General features: G+C 46.2%; 1 pseudogene; it reads right to left on the bottom strand.

The window, feature by feature from the left end:
• Positions 1-16,110, bottom strand: part of LOC127452269 (centrosomal protein of 112 kDa-like) — a 284,785-nt pseudogene that overhangs the window by 183,343 nt on the left and 85,332 nt on the right.

The following is a 16,110-nucleotide window of genomic DNA, read 5'->3' as shown; positions in this document are numbered from 1 at the left end:
CAAGTTATAAGCCTTTAATTTTGAGTATGCCACTGAAAAAGGAAATCTTTAAAAACACTCTCAGAGAGAGTCACGTGACACCATGCGAGGCTCAGATGTGTGAACAGCAAGCGCTGCGCACTTTGCTAGTTTTAACACTTTTAATGACATAAACCAGTGAGATTCGATACACTGTTCCATAACTGTTCTAGGAGGACAATATGTCAAAAAATTCAAAATCCTTGGGCTCTGGAGACATTAAAAGACACTTACGTGCTCAAGCTGATGCCCCCGAGCAGGCCGCGAGCCTGGGAGTTGACTTAGTCGAGGAAGTGCGGGAAATGCTGAACATGTCGGCAATGCTGACGAAGGTCATTGCTGACTTGGAGGATCTTGCTGTGATTCGTCAATCGATCAGTACCATGGAGGCGAAGTTCACTGAGGTAGTTACAAGAGTGGGGGATGTCAAGAAACAGATCGATTATCTGGAGTCATCGGAGAGGGAATTACCTGTTATTCCGCTAGCAACCAAGGTGGATTTGGAGTGTGTCTGGGAGAAGTTGGAGGACATGGAGAACCATAGCCGGTGGAATAACATCCGTATCGTCGGAATTCCTGAGGCCAAAGAGGGACAGGATATGGTGAAATTCCTGGATGGACTCCTTCCGAATCTGCTCGACATAGCAGGCCATAACCTGGAAATCGAGTGAGCTCACAGGGTTCCTACTTGGCTATCTGCGGAGGGAGGCAGGCCCCGATCAGTTCTGGCCAAATTTCTGAGATCATCCGATAAAGAACTTGTGTTACGCGAGGCGAGGAGTAAAGGAAGGCTTTCTTGGAAAAACCACAGCATTTTCTTGTTCCCAGACTTTGCGAATTCAACAAGAGAGAAACGTGATCAATTCAAGGAATGCAAGAAACTTTTATATCAATGGAAGGTCACTTTTGCACTGATATTCCTGGCCAAATTGAGAATAGATGCTAAGGATGGTCGTAAAACATTCACATGCCCACAACAAGTGATGTCCTTCATAAAGTCAATGGAGTAAGTCATCTTGTGGTACTCACGTTGCAGCTGAGTGGACCGGCTCACTGAACATTCACTTGACTGTTTGAGGAAACTGTGTGCTTTTTTTTTGGTGCTTGTTCCGCCCAGCGGCTGCAGTTTGTTTTGTAGAGTACACACCTTCAGGACAGTTTTATGGATGAATCTACATGCTCTTTGTGCTTATTCCTCCTATAGGCTGGAGTTTGTTTTGTGGAGTATTTCTTGCAAAGACATTGGAGTGATTATGTAATTTGTTTGCACTCATGTTGCAGTCAAGTGGACCGGCTCACTGAACATTCGTTTGACTGTTTGACGAATCTGCAAGTTTTTTTTTTGTGCTGGTTACGCCTAGCAGCTGGAGTTTATTTTGTAGAGTAACACACCTTCAGGACAGTTTTATGGATGAATCTACATGCTCTTTGTGCTTATTCCTCATGTGAATGTGAATGGGTTGGGGCACCCCATAAAAAAAAGGAAGGTTATTTTGTCTTCTTAAGCGTAAAAAATATAATATAATGTTTCATCAAGAAACACATCTTTCCCCCCAGGAAGCTGAAAAATTTGGGAGGATATGGGGTGGGCATGTTTTCTTTAGTGCTGACTCGAGTAAGAGCAGGGGAGTCAATACACTGATTAGTAAACATCTACAATTCAAATGTCTCAAACAGATTAAAGATAAATTAGGAAGAGTCATTATTGTTTTAGCTGAAATTCAGGGGCAAAGTCTTATTTTGACTAATAATTATGCACCTAACGTTGATGATCAGGGCTTTTTTATAGATCTTGAAGGGATGTTGCAAGCCGCTGGCAACCCTCATGATATAATATTGGGAGGAGACTTCAGTCTTTTGATGGACTCAGTCCTTGACCATAGTGAAGCTAATGTGTGCAAGCTCCCTAGAGCAACACTGATGCTTCACAGGATGTGTAAAAATCTTGGTCTTACAGATATTTGGAGACATTTGAACCCATCTGGGAGGGACTTTTATTCATCAGTCCATAAGATTTACTCCAGAATAGATTTTTTTTTTTTTTTTTTTTTTTATCTAAGTCCCTCATTTCACCAGTTGCTCATTGCTCAATTGGAAACATTTTAGTCTCAGATCACGCCCTGGTGTGTTTAGAGGTGTTGCCACATATGGAGAAAGGAAATCATATAGTTGGCACTTTAATGTATCCCTTTTGCAAAATCATGAATTCCAATAAATGTTAAAGGCTGAAATCAATGTCAAAATATGGAGACCAACTGGCCCTCAGTATCCTCTTTGGACGTGGCTTGGGAGGCACTTAAGGCGGTTCTTAGGGGCCGGATCATACAGTATGCAGCATTCACCAAAAAATCCAAAGCACAAGAACTCTTGGAATTGGAGGGGAATATTAAAAGTGCTGAGGCAGAGCTGAAGCACCAAATGTTGTCTAATGGCCTCAGAGAATTGACCCGATTGAAATACAGATATAATACTATTTTGTCACAGAAGGTGGAGTTTTGGCTATTCAGGGCAAGACAGTCATACTTTGAGTCGGGGGACAAGGCAGGAAAAAGTCATGGTTACTGGTGTAACCTCCGTTCCCTGATGGAGGGAACGAGACGTTGGTGTCGATGTAGTGACACTAGGGGTCACTCTTGGGAGCCCGAGACACCTCTGGTCTTTGATAAAAGGCCAATGAAAATTGGCGAGTGGTATTTGCATGCCACTCCCCCGGACATACGGGTATAAAAGGAGCTGGTATGCAACCACTCATTCAGATTTTCTCTTTGGAGCCGAATGGTCATGCTCATTGAGCTGAATACTACTGTTCATTCACCTCTGCTGGATCTGACGGTACATTTCAGCGGCTTCTCCCCCCTCTGCGCTGGTGCACTGCAGAGAACTCCCCTGGGCGCTTCGGAAGAAAAACTAGAGAGTATATTTTCTGAAAGAGCATTTTTACCCTCTAAAAGAGTATATATTTCTCTAAAAGAGCACACACACGGAACGTCTTTTTAAAGACGCATCTTTTTAAAGATGCTTTTCCGATTGTGTGTTATTCCTGGTTGTGCTCGTTATCTCTCGCCTTCTAACGGTCACGATCACTGTCTTTCGTGTCTGGGCACTGCTCACGCAGAGACAGCGTTCATGGATGGTCATGTTCTCATTGCGAGAATATGTCCGTGGCAACGTTGCGGTCGCGGCTCGCCTTCGTAAGAAAGCGAGCCACCCCAGAGGCTCCCACCTCGGTCCTTTTACCCACGGGTATGAGGCCAGCGCGGCTAGCACTGGGGGCGATTTGGGGACCCCAATGGGACCGCCTCCGCCGGGTATCCCCCCGTGGACCTCCCATTCCCCAGCACGCTTGTCTGCCCCGATCGGGCTTATGGGTGAGTCCGCCGGCTCGTCTCACGGCGAGTTCGACCTCTTATTCTGAGCCCGCGAAAGCGATGAGCTCTCGAGCGCAGCATCAGAGAGCGGGCTCGTCCAGTCAGAAGCCTCAGCTGGGCTCCTCCCTTGGGGTCGATTGCCCAGTCACAGGCTGACACGGCGATGACGACATGCTTTCCCGGGCAGCCGCGAGCATCGGTTAGAGTGGATTTCACCGCTCTTCCCTGAATCCTCGTGGCTCGGTGATTGGTTCCTGGGCTCGCGGCGCTGCTCAAAGCCACGCCCTGCCCCCGTTCCTTTCTTCCCGGAAGCGCATGAAGAGCTGAAAAGGTCGCAGGAGGCACTTTTTACTGCCCGGTCCCGATCTTTTCAGCTTCCCCGCCCCACTACCCTCGATGGTGGGGTGGCCAAGGGCTATTCGGCAATCCCCCGGTGGAAAAAGGCGCTCGCGGTGCACCTATGCCCGCAGAGCGCCGCCACCTACACGGGTGCCCAAAGCCCCCCCTCCAAGGCCTGTAGGTTTACGTCGTCTCTGACGGCCAAGGCCTACAGTGCCGCTGGACAAACCGCCTCCGCCCTGCATGCCATGGCTCTCCTGCAAGTCCGCCAAGGCGCTAAAGGAACTGCACGAGGGTAGTTCCGCCCCGGGATTGATGCAGGAACTGCGCTCGGCGACCGACCTCGCTCTCTGAACAATGGAGGTCACGGCGCAGTCTCTCGGGTGGACGATGGCCACACTAGTGGTCAAGGAGCGCCACCTTTGTCTCAACCTGGTTGAGTTGGGTGAGGCCGACAAGATTCCTTGCTGCCCCCATTTCCCAGGCGGGCCTATTCAGCGACACCGTCGAGGACTTTGCCCAGCAGTTCTCGATGGTAGAGCAGTAGATGGATGCTTGCCAGCATATCCTGCCCCGGCGCGGCTCAAGATCCTGCACCCCGTCTACTCATCGCCAAGGGCGTCCCCCTGCGGTGACTGCACCAGCTCCACCGCAGCCCGCCCCTTCGGCCCGGCCTCGGCATGGAGCCCACCACATGAAGCAAACGCCACCCGTCTCGTGGCTGCCTAGAACCCATGAAAGGCTTCAAAGCGCCCTTGAGATGGGCAACCCAGGGACAACGAAACCCGCTGCTCTGGAGCTGGTAAGCAGATCTTCATCTTTTTGTTACCTTCTGCATTTTGCGCTGCATGCCCAAGTGACTGCAGTACTCAAGAGCTCAGCAAGAGCGGTTTCCTTGTTCCCTGGGTCCGGTGTGTACGGCCGTCATCACAACCACCGTCCACCACTCCATTTGGCAGGTTTGGCGCTCCAGCAGTGGTCTCCCGCCCCTGAGCGCCCAGCTGTGGCACAAATCCAGGTAAGTGCTTCGATGTCCTTAGACTCAGCACGGCCACGACGTGGTGTGGCACCTCGAGCTCTGCCCCGCCGCGAGGCCCCACCTGCCGGTACATCCGATGATGTTGTCCCTTTGGTCCCCCTTGCGCGGAACTTGGACGCATGGCTTGCGCTTTCCAATCTGTCACGAGGGCTGGTCCGGACCGTCTGACTCGGCTGCGCGATTCACTTCGCCGGGCATCCGCCCAGGTTCAGCGGTGTCCACTTCACCTTGGTGAAAGACGAAAATGCTGCTACCTTGTGTGGAGATCGCTACCCTCCTACAGAAGGGCGCGATAGAACCTGTCCCTCCAGCCGGGATGAAGAAGGGGTTTTTTCATCGTACCGAAAAAAGGCGGTGGGTTGAGGCCAATCTTGGACCTGTGAGTTCTGAACTAGGCTTTACACAGACTCCCATTCAAGATTCTGACGCGAAAACGCATTCTGGTGAGCATCCGGCATCAAGATTGGTTCGCGGCGGTAGACCTGAAGGATGTGTACTTCCACACCTCGATCCTTCCTCGACACAGACCCTTCCTGCGGTTCACGTTCGAGGGTCAGGCGTATCAGTACAAGTCCTCCCTTTCGGCCTGTCCCTGTCTCCTCGCGTCTTTATGAAGGTCGCCGAGGCTGCCCTTGCCCTGTTAAGGGAGGTGGGCATTCGCGTTCTCAACTATCTCAATGACTGGCTAATCCTAGCTCACTCTCGAGACGTGTTGTGCGCACACAGGGACCTGGTGCTCTCACACCTCAGCCGACTAGGGCTTCGGGTCAACTGGGAAAAGAGCAAGCTCCTCCCGGTTCAGAGCATCTCTTTTCTTGGTTTGGAGTTGGACTCAATCTCCTTGACAGCACGCCTTATGAACGAGTGTGCCCACTCGGTGCTGGCCTGTTTGAAGGCGTTCAAACAGGGAACAGCGGTTCCACTGAAACTTCTTCAGAGGCTCCTGGGGCATATGGCATCCTCGGTGGTGGCCACCCCGCTCGGGTTGATGCAAATGAGGCCGCTTCAGCACTGGCTCCAGACTCGAGTCCCAAGACGGCCATGGCGCCATGGGACACACCGCGTGGCCATCACATTGGTCTGTCACCGTCTTTTCAGCCCTTGGACCGACCTCTCATTCCTACGGGCAGGTGTTCCTCTAGAACTGGTCCCCAGGCGCGTCGTGGTCACGACAGACGCCTCCAAAACGGGCTGGGGCACCGTTTGCAATGGGCACGCAGCCGCCGGCCTCTGGACAGGTCCGCGACTGCATTGGCACATCAACTGCCTCAAGTTGTTGGCAATTCTGCTCACCCTGCGGAGGTTTCGGTCGTTAATCCAGGGCAAGCACGTGTTAGTTCAGACAGACAACATGACAACGGTAGCATATGTCAACCGCCAAGGTGGTTTGCGCTCTCGTTGTGTCACAACTTGCCTGCCGTCTCCTCCTCAGGAGTCAGCAGCACCTCAAGTCACTGCAAGCCACTCTCATCCTGGGCAACCTCAACACTATGGTGGACGCGCCATCACAACGGGTTACCCTCAAGGGAGAGTGGAGACTCCACCTTCAGGTGGTCCAGCTGATTTGGAGTCAATTCGACAGGCACAGGTGCACCTGTTCGCCTCCCAAGAATCCTCCCCACTGCCCGCTCTGGTACGCCCTGACCAAGGCCTACCTCAGCATAGACACGCTGGCACACAGCTGGCCCCCTGGCATTCGCAAATATGTGTTTCCCCCAGTGAGCCTGCTTGCACAGACCCTGTGCAAGGTCAGGGAGGATGAGGAGCAGGTCGTCCTGGTCCATCCAGACGTGGTGCTCGGACCTCATGCTCCTCGTGACAGCTCCCACCTGGCAAATTCCCCTGAGGAAGGACCTTCTTTCTCAGGGAAGCGGCACCATCCGGCACCCGCGCCCAGCCCTCTGGAATCTCCTTGTCTGGCCCCTGGACGGGACACGGAAGACCTAAGCTGTCTCCCACCTGCAATGGTAGACACGATCACTCAGGCTAGGGCTCCCTCTACGAGGCGCCTGTATGCCTTTAAGTGGCGTCTGTTCGCTAAGTGGTGTTCTTCCCGTCGGAAAGACCCTCAGAGATGCGCAGTTGGATCAGTGCTTTCCTTTCTGCAGGAGAGGTTGGAAGGGAGGCTGTCCCCTTCCACCTTGAAGGTGTACGTTGCTGCCATAGCAGCACACCACGACGCAGTCGACGGTAAATCCTTAGGGAAGCACGACCTGATCTTCAGGTTCCTAAGAGGCACCAGGAGGCTGAATCCCTCCAGGCTGTGCCTCGTTCCCTCATCGGACCTCTGTAGTTCTTCAGGGCCCCCTCTGAGCCTTTGCAGTCAGCCGAGCTTAAGGCACTCTCCTTGAAGACTGCCCTCCTGACTGCGCTCACTTCCATCAAGAGGGTAGGTGACCTAGAAGCATTCTCTGTCAGCGAAACGTGCCTGGGGTTCGGTCCAGGTTACTCTCACGTGATCCTGAGACCCTGACCGGGCTATGTGCCCAAAGTTCCCACCATCCCTTTAGGGACTAGGTGGTGAACCTGCAAGTGCTGCCCCAGGAGGAGGCAGACCCAGCCCTATCGTCGCTGTGTCCGTTGCGCGCTTTACGCATCTATTTGGATCGTACGCAGAGCTTTAGAATCTCTGAGCAGCTCTTTGTCTGCTTCTGGTGCACAGCGGAAAGGAAGTGCTGTCTCCAAGCAGAGGATCGCCCACTGGCTCGTTGACGCCATAACTATGGCATATCTCGCCCAAAACATGCTGCCCCCGGTAGGGCTACGAGCCCATTCTACCCGTGGTGTAGCGGCTTCTTGGGCCTTGGCCAGAGGTGCCTCTCTAACAGACATTTGCAGAGCAGCGGGCTGTGCAACACCCAAAACATTTGCAAGATTCTACAACCTCCGGGTGGAACCTGTTTCGTCCCAGGTAGTGGCACGCAACATAAGCGGATATCTGGCCGGGTGTATCGCTTGCACATAGAGCCTTCCACCTCCTTTTGAGCTGAAGACGTGCGCCATTAATTCCCAGTAGTGTTCACAAAATTTGTTCCCTGGTTGACTTCCTCCGAGCCCTGTGGCAGTCGAGTTTTCGGAGAGACTCGCTGCTGGCCCAGTACACGCGCTAACTAAGAGCCCGGTTCTGGGGTAGGTGCTCCGCATGTGGCAGTTCCCTGTAAGGCTAACCCCATGTGATCTATATCTTCCACTAATTTGTTTCCCTGCTGGCAAACTGCATCTTCCTTGGGCAGAGCCTCTCTGCCCCAGTCTCCATGTTTGTAGTAACTCCTCCCCCATTGGGCAGGATCTACCTTGAAGGCTTTCCACATGGTTGGAAAGACCATGTGACGTATTCTTCCACTTAAATATCCCCCCCTCTCTTGGGGCGAGGTGTGGTCTCCGCGGTGTCTTCCCCTTGGGAGGGACACCCCCCGACTAGACCTGGCGGCCCAGTTGGATAATCCCCCTTCTTTTTTAGGGAGTGGAAAAAGAGAAGGGGAAAAGAGGCCACGACTGGGTTAAGCCTATCTCTATCTTTGGGTAGTCGACTTGTCCCCAAAAAGGGCCGTTTGACACTCATAACTGTGTAGGGGGAGGTTACGTGTTGACCTGGTGTGCTGGCTATGAGGCACACAGCAAGTCTGCCCACCACACACCCCCAGTTCACGTAACACAGCTCAGCCTTGTGGCGTTTTGTATAGGGACCCCTAGTGTCACTACATCGACACCAACGTCGAGTGAGTGACAGATAGGGAACGTCACGGTTACTGGTGTAACCTCTGTTCCCTGATGGAGGGAACGAGACATTGGTCCCTCCTTCCACAATGCTGAACTACCCACTGAAATGGCCGGACCTTGTCTCGGCTCCTCAGCATAAAACCTGAATGAGTGGTTGCATACCAGCTCCTTTTATACCCGTATGTCCGGGGGAGTGGCATGCAAATACCACTCGCCAATTTTCATTGACCTTTTATCAAAGACCAGAGGTGTCTCGGGCTCCCAAGAGTGACCACTAGTGTCAATACATCGACACCAACGTCGAGTGAGTGACAGATAGGGAACTCCTGGCTAGATATATAAAACAGATTGAGTCTTTTTCTACAATTCCCTCAGTGAAATCTGCTGGTGGTGAAATATTTACCACGGCCATTGATATTAACAATGCTTTTAAAGAATACTATCTTGATCTTTATAGCTTCACATCTTCGTCTACTGAAGAGGATATTAGAAACTTTGTGGAACCATTAAAACTTCATAAACTGACGGCTGAGCAAAAAAATTCTCTTGATTCAGAGATAACCTTGGAGGAGCTTGGCGAGGTAATTAAGGACTTGCTTACAGGCAAGGCTCCGGAGCCAGACGGCTTTGCTGCTGAATTTTTTTGATCTTATGCTACAGAACTGGCTCCAGTTTATACAGAATAATTAAAGAATGGAAAGCTTCCGCCAACCATGATGCAAGCCCGGATCAGTCTGATTCTTAAAAAGGACAAAGATCCAAGCAAGTGTAAGAGTTACTGTCCAATTTCCCTAATCCAACTAGACGTTAAAATATTGTCAAAAATGTTGGCTAACCGATTAAGTAAAGTTATGACATCTCTTAAACATATAGATCAGGTGGGGTTTATTCAGGGCCATAACTCTTCTGATAACATTAGGTGTTTCATTAATGTCATGTGGTCAGTGGCAAACGATCAGACTCTGGTCACTGCCATCTCGCTTGACGCCAAAAAGGCGTTTGATATGGAAGAATGGGATTATTTTTTTAGGATTTTGGAAATGTACAGGTTCAGTAATACTTTTATTGGATGGATAAGTTACTTTATATACTTTATAGCGGCAGTTCAAACGAATGGATTAATTTCAGATTATTTTACTCTGGATAGGGGCACCTGGAAGGGTTGCCCTCTTTCCCCCCTTATTGTTCTGTCTTGCCCTGGAACCATTTACAGCCACGATAAGAAAGGAGGATGATTTTCCAGGGGTGGTGATGGGAGGTGTTGTGCATAAGCTTTTGCTTTACACAGATGATATTTTATTATTTGTCTCTGACCCTACAAGATCTATGCCTTGCCTCCACAGAATTATTAATTCCTTTTGTAAGTCAGGATACAGAGTTAAATGGTCTAAATACGAAGCTTTGGCTCTAATAGCATACTGCCCGGTAACGGCTTTTCAGCCGGGCGCCTTCCAGTGGCCCAAATAGGGCATTAAGTATTTGGGTATTTTATTCCCAGCAAATATGTGTGATTTAGTTAGAGTTAATTTTGACCCTTTAATAAAAAGGTTTTTGAGCGATGTGAGCAGGTGGGCTTCATTACATTTACTGTATCAATGACTGGGAAGGTTAGTGTTATTAAAATGAATTGTATTTTCAAAATTCAACTACCTGCTACAATCTCTCCCTGTAGATGTCCCCCTCTCTTATTTCAAACAATTTGATAGCATACCGAAGTCTTTCATTTGGAATGGTAAACATCCCAGATTACATTTCAATAAGTTACATAGGCTGATTGACAAAGGTTGGGTAGACCTACCCAAGATTTTGTTTTATTATTATGCATTCGGACTCAGACATTTGGCTCATTGGTCGCTTCCACCTGAAAGAGCCCCTCCCTGATTTTGTATTGAACAGGAAGTTCTTGACCCTATTTCACCATTGCAAAACCTTTCTATCAAACTAACCAGAGAAGTTGCACCCCGTTATCTCGCATTTGCACGCAATATGGACAAAAGTGTCCAGAGTGTTTAATTCAGACATTTATTTAAATGTTGCTTCGAGCATATGGCTGAACCCCAAATTATGTATTAATAAGTCCCCTTTCTGCTGGGCAGAGTGGATTGTGAGGGAGGTTAATATGCTCGGTGACCTATATGAGAGTGGAGTGTTGAGATCCTTTGAAAATATGGTTAAACATTTTGGGATTTCCAGGTCTCAATTCTTCAGGTATTTACAGTTGCGCCATCTGCTTTGTACTATTTTTGGGAGTAGTATACACCCCCCTAGAATGGCAGATACTCTGGGAGTGGTGATTACTGCTTTTAGAAAAGGTCATTAGGCATCAGTGTATTACTCCCTGCTAATTCAGAGTCTGGGGGATGGAGCTTCGGCTTCTCTCAAGAGATCATGGGAGATCACTTGGTATTGGAGGAGGGAGTGTGGGCTAAGATTAAAAAAAACGTCAAGTCTACATCTAGAGATGCAAGGGTGCGCCTTATGCAATTTAAGATTTTACATTAATTCTGTTGGACCCCCTCTATATTGTATAGGCTTGGTCTTAAAGGCACACCCACCTGCTGGCGATGCCAATCAGAAAATGGGGACACAACCCATGTTTTTTGGTGGTGTGTTAAGATCCAAGAATTTTGGTTGAGGGTTCAGAGTTTTATGTGTGACGTATTGGGCACTCAAATTTCATTTTGCCCCAAACTCTGTAGTTTAGGTGATGGGGCGGTCATTAATATATGGAATAAATGCATAAAAAATTGGGTCCTAGCCAGTGTTATGATCGGCAGACAGATCATTCTTAGGTGATGGAAGTTGGCTGGAGATCCCTCATTTCAAGAGTCGTGCACAGAGATGGGCAGGGTAGCGTCATTCAAGGAGATGTCATGTAGAAGGCTAGGCAGCTTAGATTTGTTCAACAAAAAATGGGGCAGCTATTTGGCCTTTTTAGAGGGCTCTCAGGGAGGGGCAGTGGAGAGAGAAGTACAATTTTAAATGTGTGTGATTATTATATATATAAAATCTTGTGTGTATGTGTATGTGTGTGTGTGTGTGTGTGTGTGTGTGTGTAACTCAAGTTGTGACCACAGGGATATTTGTTGAGGATCAGGGTGGGATTGGGAGGGGGAAAGGGAATAATGGGGGTTATAGTTGATTCTGTGAATATATGTTTTGCTTTTCTGTTTCAAGTGTGTGAATCAATAAAAAGTGTTAATCGAAAAAAAAAAAAAACACTCTCAGAGCTTAAAGGGTTAAGTAAAAAATAATAATTTTAAACTAACTGAATATTTTTTAAACTGTAGTCAAGCTACCCTATCGATATAGGGTAGTTTAGTGGTTTCTCGCACCAATAGTGGTTTCTTGTGCCAACAACAATGTCATAATTTAGTTTTTCATACTAATTTTCCACCACTATAAGACCACTGAAATCTAAAAGGCTATTTTGCTTGAGTACCTTTTAAAATTCTATATGTAAATGGCATCTGTTATGACTGGCTAATTTATTTGCATTTGAAATGAATAACAACAGCTCACCAGCGACCAGATCTGGGCTTTACAGCAGAATGGACTGACGGAAAACTCTTCTCAGTAAAAGACACAAGAAAGCTCGTGGAGTGTTGCAGTAGTTGGTTGCAGCAGTTGACCTTCTGATAGTTCTCCACACAAGATATCTGGAGCTCCGCCAGAGTTACCATCAGGGTCTTGGTCACCTCTCTCACCAAGGACCTTCTCCTCCAATCGCTCAGTTTGGCCAAACAGTCAATCTAGGAAGAGTCCCAGTTGTTCCAGACTAGTTGTTGAAGGCCACTGTGCTCTTGGGAACCTTCAATGCAGCAGTTTTTTTTTAGTTTATAATTTAGTTTTTATTTCTATTTTATATTCAATTTGCCATTCCAGTTTAGTTAAGTTTTCAATAGTTTTCACACTTTGTCACTCAGTCACTTCTAGTTTCAGTTTAAATTGTTTTTATTTTAGTTTTAGTATTTAATGGCTACTAAAGCTAAAGCTTTCACTGGTCTTATTTAAAAAAAAACAGCATAACATTTCTCAGGGTACTCTTGTATTACCTCTATCTAGTGGCATTTTCAATTTTAAATAAGGTGGGTTGTAAAAGCTTCAAATGTGATAATATACTGTCTGTGTATCAAAAACTAAGGTCATTTTTATTTTATTTTAGTGAGTTTTGGAGTTATGAAAAATACATTTGGTTTAGTTTTGGTTTTTATCCAAACATGTCAGTTTTTCTTTTTATTTCAGTTAACTAAAATGTTTCATTTAGTTTTCGTTTTCGTTAATGACAATAACACTGAAATGCAGCAGATTTGTATTTTTTAGAATTGCTCAGATCTGTGCCTTGACACAATGATGTCTCTGAGCTTGCTGGCAGGTCCTTGAACCTTGTGGCTTGGTTTTTGCTCTGATATGCAATGCCAGCTGAGAGACCTCATGAAGACAGGTGTGTGCCTTCCCAAATCATGTCAGGTTGACTTCAGACAAGGTATAGATATATCTCAAAGAAGATCAAGACAAATGGGATCCCCTTTAGCTAAATTTCAATTAAGTGTCAAAACAAATGGTCTAAATCAGTGGTTCCTAACCTTTTTTCCTTGAGGACCCCCCTTCTTACATATAAAAAATCTGCGCCCCAAATTAACTGGATGGATGGATGGGCTAACATTTCTGAAAAAAGCATGACCATCACCAAAAATTTGCAATGACAGAATGCAAATGACATCACAGAGTTTAATGGCATTTTGGTGCTGATGTGTGAGTGGAAGCAAAACAGATAAATGATGCAAAGCCATTGCATGCGGGAATAGCAAATGTGGTATATTTACTAGGCATATAACAATCCATCGATCTGGATCAATGCATCGATCAAATAACCAACATGATGCAATGTCATCGATGCAACACATAAACATCGATGTATATTTTTTTAGATGCACCTCTATTATAAAACTAATGCCAGCCACGTCTGTACACATTTGTACACGAAAAGGCAATCTGGCAATTTTACTGCAATTTAACAGGATACATGTATGAAATTGGCTATTGGAACCTCCACTTTGCATATCAAAATGTGACAATCATGCCACAAACAAACAAAGAGCCAAGGCAAATGAATGGTCAAATTGACACATTCCAACATAAGAAAACACAGGTAGAAAGACAAGCACTCATTGGTGCTCCAATCTCACCAGTCCAGAAAATATGAAATATGGCCGACTTGTCTTCACGTAGCTTTGAAGAGCTTTTTTTTAATATATAAATCCGGATAGCATCAGAGCATGGCGCACAAAAGAATGATGAAAGTACGAAAGATAAACAAAGGCTTTCAAAGGCTGGAGTATTGAGACATCAAACACAACGTACGAGCATCTCACCTCAGCTGACATATTGACAACAGCAGCCTACGAGGAGCATAGAAGTAAGAAAAGAAGAGGGGGTTATGGGTGGAGGGGTTGGCGGGGTCAGCCTAAACCAACAGAATGGGAGAACCTAATTTCCAATGACAGAAGGGCCTTTCATCTGGGGCCCTGCCTGGAAATGTGCTGTGTTTAATTATTAAAGAAGGGTCGTACTCTGTGGGGTCGGTATGCATTTGAAGTCTCTTAAATTCGGCCCTGCTGACAGACCACGTCTCGGCATGTGCCTTTACCTGTACGACAGCAGCTGAATGCTAATTTGTAACAAGCTAAACTCATTAGGCATCACACGGGCGAGTGTCAGACTCATCTCAGACAGGTGCTGCAGTGTTTCAGTCGCTCTAGTATGGCGGCTTCAGTCAAAGACTACAGGGCACTATTTGTTTCAGGCACACCCTGAATACACACACAAGAAGAGTTGAGGGATGTTTACAAGCTGACATAAGAGGAAAGACCGGAATCCTGTGCTCAGCAAAACAAACACAATACAAAAGCCAGTGACTCTAGTCAGGCATGCAAACGAATCAATCTCTCTTTAAAGCAAGTCAGTTCACTCCGTGGCCTGTTTTCTATGTAGGTAATATGTCAAATCAGCATTACAATCAGACAATATTGATATCATAACTTTTGCTTTAGCTCAAATCACTCTAAAAACTGTATTATTCAGGTTGGTTCAGCTAATGTGCAAAAAACAGACAATAACTGAGTTTCCATCTGCATACTGTTTTGCAAATTTTGGGATATCACATAAAAATACTGGATTATAAACATCAAGATGCAAATAAAATCTCCAAAATTAACATGAAAAACGTAAACACTCACTTGAGATGGATAAATTGTTTTATTCCATGAGACATGCGCATAAACTACAATGAAACCAAATTTACCAATTAAATAAAAAAAGTTATGAATAAGGTTTGTGAGAGCATTTTGTCTGTGTTCCCTAAACCGCAAGTAATTTATTACATAGAACAAAAGAGCCACAATGGCTTCCCCTAGTGGCTTCAACTTCCATTTTGAGCCAGTTTCCCCAGATGTTGATCTCTTGAACACATGAGATGGATATGCTGCATTATTCTTAAATAGTTTTTGCGATATTCCAATTATTTGCATCAAATGAAAACACGACTAATGTCTGTATCAAAAAAATGAAACAAAAAAATTCCTATAGCTGCCATTTGTTTTTTTCTTTGAATTGTTCGTCTCCTCCCTATTATTATAATGTCTCCGCATTAAAGCGTTCTTGGCTTACTGTGCAAACCAACTTCAGAAAGGGAGTGATTACCTTCAAACGTCTGTGCCATTAAACTGGATGCGTTATTATCGAGATAGCTAGCTACTCTATAAACATGTCGACAGTTTAACTAACTTTTAATAACTTTCTCAGCAAGTTGAGTAGTAAGAAGTGATTGCGTTCACTTAATTTTTCTGGTCAAAGAGAAGGAGAAATTGCTTGTTTTCATTCTACAGTGTTGATGTATGTGGGAATGTACTCAGAGTCTGGCCGCTGTACTCGACCTCCATCTTGGCAAGCCGCTGGTTCATGTTCTCCAGCAGCTCCTGGATGTTTTCTGTGTGTTTCTTCTGCAGATCAAACTTCTCCTGCTCCATCTCCATTGCCACTGCATGCAACTGCCATGAGGAGGAACCAATCACACAACAGAGCTCAACAGTCTGGTTCCGGAAGTAAACATTTTATTCAAAATCTCCACAGAGAAACTTATTTTTAACAATAACTGATAAACTTTTCAATACAGACCTACCATGAGCTCTGATGTTGTTAAGTGATGATACATGGTTTAGAGGTCAACCGATATATTGGTTTGGCTGATTAATCTTTGATAATAGAAAAGACTAAGACATTTTTCTTTCCGTTACTATTAATACTACTGTAGAATTGCAAACACTGCAGCTGTGATTTTTAGGTAATGCAAGCTAGCTCTAAAGCTAACTACCTAGCTAATGTCAGTTATTGTGGCATGTTGTCATATTAGTGCATAAAAGGAAGTAGCAGTTTTCTGAAACAGAAAATACATCAAATAGACAAAAACTCTGATTTGATTACATCATTCACAATGCTTTATGGGATGATTAGTTCATTCTTTGCCTCATAAAAGACGGTAAGAACACATTCTTGTGTGTTTTCTTTTAACAAAACAATATTTTTGTTGCTTCAAACTAGAGGCTGTGATTCATCTCAGAGCTGGTT

Source organism: Myxocyprinus asiaticus, chromosome 14, assembly GCF_019703515.2.
Source record: "Myxocyprinus asiaticus isolate MX2 ecotype Aquarium Trade chromosome 14, UBuf_Myxa_2, whole genome shotgun sequence".
In the NCBI taxonomy this organism is placed as follows: domain Eukaryota; kingdom Metazoa; phylum Chordata; class Actinopteri; order Cypriniformes; family Catostomidae; genus Myxocyprinus; species Myxocyprinus asiaticus.
This window is presented reverse-complemented; position numbering and strand designations above follow the sequence as displayed.